Raw genomic sequence first — 4994 nt, 5'->3', positions numbered from 1 at the left:
GAAAATTATATTTAATTTATTTTATTTATTAAGATTTTGATGCTTCTTTTTATGTTTTACAGGAAAGGTGATCGTCGATACAAAGAGTCTGATTTGCAGATCAAAAAGACTCAAGTTTGAAGAAAATTAGACTTAAAACTAAATTTAAATAAAAGAAGGATGCATACAGTATTATAGAAAATGAAGATACTATGCAAGGAACCTAAAAAGGATATAGACATCATTTTAAAGAAACAAAAGTTTTTTTTTGTAATTTGGAGTGTAAACAGCTAATGAGTGTAAGCGCGCGGACGCGCGCGGCATCGCGGCATCACAGCAGCGGGCGCGGCATCGGGCACGGTAAGGTGGGCGCGCGGGTTCGTAGGGAGTTTGGCAAGGCAGACACAGTGGCGAACAGAGGGATCTTAAAATTAAAGAAAAAAAATTAATACTTGGAAATACTTCAAAAGGAAGAATTTGTATTTTCTTTATCTGCTTGTGATCTTTCCATCTCATCCATTCATCTTTTAGTCCTTAGTATTTTCTTTAGTCCCACATCTAAAAATCATGTAAAACTCCTCCCTCCTAACACCTATAAAAAAGCTTTTGTACTCCCATTGGATGGGGAGCCCAGAAATTTTTTTAGAGCCTTGCATAGAGGAAGAAAAAGGGACTACTCCATGAGCAGCTAGGCTAGCAGTCTTGGGAGTGGAGCAGAAATTTTGTAACGACACAGTGTGGGTTTATTGTTCTAAACTTTCTTGTATTTCTTTATATGCAATAAAGATTATACTTTTTATTTAAATCATCATGAGTTCTTTATTTTCTCTCTTTCATATGCTTTTATTTATGCTTTCTTGTTAGATTAATATTAGGAACAATTTTTACTTTCGGAGACGCGTCGTGATCTACGGGTATGGGGCGTGCCGAGGAAAGAAGAGTTGTTTACCTAGTACTTTCTGGAGACACGTCGTGATCTACGGGTACGGGATGTGTCGAAGAAAGATAGATATTTTTCTTAAGATTAATCACATCTATTTAATTAAAAAAGAGATACAACTCTGCTAGTGTAAAATTAATTCAAAACTCTCGAGCTCTTTATTTTCTAATTACATCAATTTTAAGATAATTTATTTTTTAAATCAAAATAATGCTTCTTTCTTTTATTTTGCAATCTCAACTTAGCCCAAGGTCCCTGAGGATACGATCTCGACTTATCCTAACTACGTAGCGAGTAGAGTTATTTTTGGTGCTATCAACAACTACACATCAAATTTTGGCACCGTTGTCGGGGACCTTAGCACGGTTGAATAAAAAAAAAAATCACTGACATTTCATAACACTTAACTAAAATAGCGTAACCTCAAATATAAAAATTTCTAACTTGATTAGACACCTTGTTTCTTTGCATTGCATCTCCATAATTAACTTTAAGGGCGCAACCCATTAACTAAGATAAGGTGGGGATTTGATCACCCTTCCTTGGCCCACAAATCACTCCCTTGCATTTGCATAACCTAGACCTTAATCTAAAATTAATTAGACGTTAACCCCTAAGGATTTCGAGCTCATTAGGACAAGTGACCCTGAGAGTTGAACCAGGTTAGACTTGGTCAGCTAGCTGGTGTCTCAGCAAGTGGTTTGCGGGACGACTGGACCCGAAGGAAGGTGGTTTTTAATTGGTTTCGTTCGCTGACATGGCCAATTTAATTGGTGTCTAAGGAAACCAACGGGGGGACTCCCACCGACCTTACACTTATCTGGCTAGTTGGTTGGTCAAGCTCCAACTTGGAGAGCTTGAAGGCTAACTACAGTTAGGAGCTGTCTAGAACTAGGATAACTTTAGAATAGAGAGTCCACTGCGTCCTAACTTGATTGTAATTAAAATCTAACCACAACTAATTCTTCTATTAGTTTTAGGACTTCTTAGGATCTCTTCTTTAGAACTCTTTTCTCTCTTCTCTTCTCCTCTTAAAAATAATAATAATAATAATCCTTAACAGACTAGGATAGTCCTATATAGACCTTTTAGTTGCATGTTAGGTCGACGATCATTAAAACCCGACTTGCAACCATTAGATGAAGAATTAGAAAAGACTCTTAGGACTATCCGAGTTAGAAACATGGCTGCACCTGGTGAGGCTAATCCTCCATGCCCATTGAGAGAATATTTCACTCCATCCTCATATACCTACTCTCCATGCGTTCAAGCACCTCCAGTAGAAGCTACCCAATATGAGATTAAGTCTAGCATTATTCAAATATTGCCATCATTCTATGGACTTAGTAACGAGGACCCATACAAATACTTGGATGAATTTCTTGAAATTTGTTCCACAGTAAAAATCCAAAGCTTCTCCGATGATGCCTTTAGGTTGAAACTGTTCCCCTTCTCACTTAAGGACAAAGGCAAGCATTGGTTAAACTCTTTAGACTCTATAACCATTTCAACTTGGGAACATCTTCAGAGAGAATTTCTCAAGAAATACTTTCCAATTGAAAAAATAAATCAAATAAGAAAAGTTATCACTGGTTTTTCCCAATTGGAGGGTGAACTTTTTCATGAGACATGAGAAAGGTTAAGGGACCTCATTCGTAAATGTCCACACCGTGCTGTCCCTAAATGGCAACTTTGTCAGTGTTTTTATGATGGTCTATCGGAGAAACACCGACAAATGGTTGATGCATCATGTGGTGGGACATTCATGCTTAAGAGTGAGGATGAAGCCTGGCAGCTTTTTGAAACACTTAGTGAGAATTCTCTACATCATATGTCTGCCACTTCTAGAGAACAACCCATGCTTCAACAAAAAAGAAGTGGAATTTATCAGATTGGAAATGTCATGGATATCCACAGTAAGGTAGATGAACTGTCCCAAAAATTAGACCATCTTCTAAATACTGGATAATCTCCGATTCCACCTAACCCAATCCAAGAAGTTTGTGCATTGTGTGCAAGTCCGAACCATTTTGTTAGTGAATGCCCAGCCGCACCTCAAATTTTTGAGTTTGTGCACGAGCAGGTTCAGCAAGCTCAAGTCCAACAAGCTCACAGACCAAAAAATGATCCATATTCGAACACTTATAACCCGGACTGGAGAAACCATCCAAATTTTTTCTGGAGACCACAACCAGTGGTTGGCCCTGCTGCACCTCGACCTCAATATCAGGACCCAACATATAGGCATGGACCATACCATCAATTTCAAAATGCTCCTCAACTATCTACTATTGGTCATAGCTCAGTTTTTGAAGAAAAAGTTTTGAAAGTACTAGAATGATTAGAAGTCAACACTCAAACCCTTAACTCCCACACACAATCCATTGCTAAGCTAGAGACCCAAATAGGTCAACTAGCGACTGCATTCAGTAGGAGGGAAGGAGGAAAATTACCTAGCCAACCCGAAAGCAACCCAAGAGGGCAATTTGTGATTGAGAGCTCTAATACCCCAGAAGCTTTTTCTGAACATGCCAAATCAATCATGACTCTGAGAAGTGGGAAGGTCATTGAACACACTAGTAAAACTAATGAGACCGACCCTAAACCTCTAACCGAAGCCAAATCACCCAAGAACAAGGAGGATCTTAAAATAGAGAATGAACCAACTACACTGAAATCATCGTATTTGCCTAAAGTCCCATTTTCGGATGCCCTGAAAGCCTCTATTCCTATAGATAAGAAGGGAGGAAGACTCGACGAGATGTTAGAATTGTTTAAGCAAGTCCAAATTAATCTTCCCCTTCTAGATGCAATCAAACAGGTCCCTGCTTATGCAAAATTTTTGAAAGATTTATGTACCCAAAAATATAAATCTAGATCATAAATTCCAAAAAAAATATGCCTTACTGAACAGGCTAGTTCTGTCTTCCAGCATGCCACTCCTCCAAAGCTTAAGGACCCAAGAGCCCCCATCATTTCCTGTGTTATAGGAGATTATCACATTGAAAAAGCTCTTCTGGACTTAGGGGCAAGTGTGAATCTTTTACCTAGTTCGGTGTATGAACTTTTTGGATTCAGAGAACTGAAACCCACATTAGTCACACTACAATTAGCCGACAGATCAATTAAGGAACCACGTGGAATGCTTGAGGATGTCTTGGTCAAGGTAGATGAGTTTTACTTTTCAGTTGATTTTCTGATTCTCGACATGGAACTAAGTGGCAACCCAAGATAAATTCCCATCATCTTAGGATGACCCTTCCTAGCTACGGTAAATGCATGTATTAATTGTAGGACAGGAGTCATGGACGTATCGTTTGAGAATAAGAAATTGAGACTGAATGTGTTTGGTACTTCCCAAGGACCATTAATGGATAGTTGCTTCGAAGTAGATATACTAGAAGACATTATAGAAGATGCAATACCCATAATTCTAGCACCAGACCCCTTAGATACTTACTTGGCTCACTTTGAAGTGTATGACTTTGAGGGATATATGAAAGAAGTTAACACCTTGTTGGATACACCACACGATAAAACCACTCCTCCATGTACAATCAAGTATGAGCCATTTCTCACATTAGCCAGTATACCAATAGTCTCATCTTTAGAATCACCACCTACGTTAGAATTGAAACCCCTTCCTGCTACGCTCAAGTATGTATTTCTAGGACCCAATGACACCCTCCCGGCAATCATTGCATCAGACTTGACCCCTAATCAGGAAACACAATTGGTTGATATTCTGAAGGAACACAAAGAGGCTATCGGTTGGTCCATTGCCGATTTAAAAGGAATTGACCCCTCCATTTGCATGCACCATATTCATTTTGAGGCAAATGCCAAACCCCATCGAGATATGTAGAGGAGATTGAACCCAAACATGCATGAAGTAGTAAAGAAAGAGGTGGTAAAGTGGTTAGATGCTGGAATCATCTACCCCATATCCGATAGTAAATGGGTCAGTCCCACTCAAGTAGTACCTAAGAAATTAGATATTACTGTGGTTGAGAACGAAGAAGGTGAACTGTTTCCTACTCACATATCATCTGGATGGCGAGTATGCATAGATTAT

General features: G+C 38.9%; 1 non-coding gene across 1 annotated transcript; it reads right to left on the bottom strand.

Moving 5' to 3' along the window:
* Positions 1 to 2489: 2489 nt before the first annotated feature.
* On the bottom strand, positions 2490 to 2595 carry LOC140852718 (small nucleolar RNA R71). The gene has a single exon (XR_012135620.1). It is a non-coding gene; the product is annotated as a small nucleolar RNA R71 (small nucleolar RNA).
* Between the last annotated feature and the right edge of the window lie 2399 nt (positions 2596 to 4994).

Source organism: Elaeis guineensis, chromosome 11 (genome assembly GCF_000442705.2).
Source record: "Elaeis guineensis isolate ETL-2024a chromosome 11, EG11, whole genome shotgun sequence".
Taxonomy (NCBI): Eukaryota; Viridiplantae; Streptophyta; class Magnoliopsida; order Arecales; family Arecaceae; genus Elaeis; species Elaeis guineensis.
Note: the sequence above shows the minus strand (reverse complement) of the source record. Positions and strands in the feature narration are given on the sequence as shown.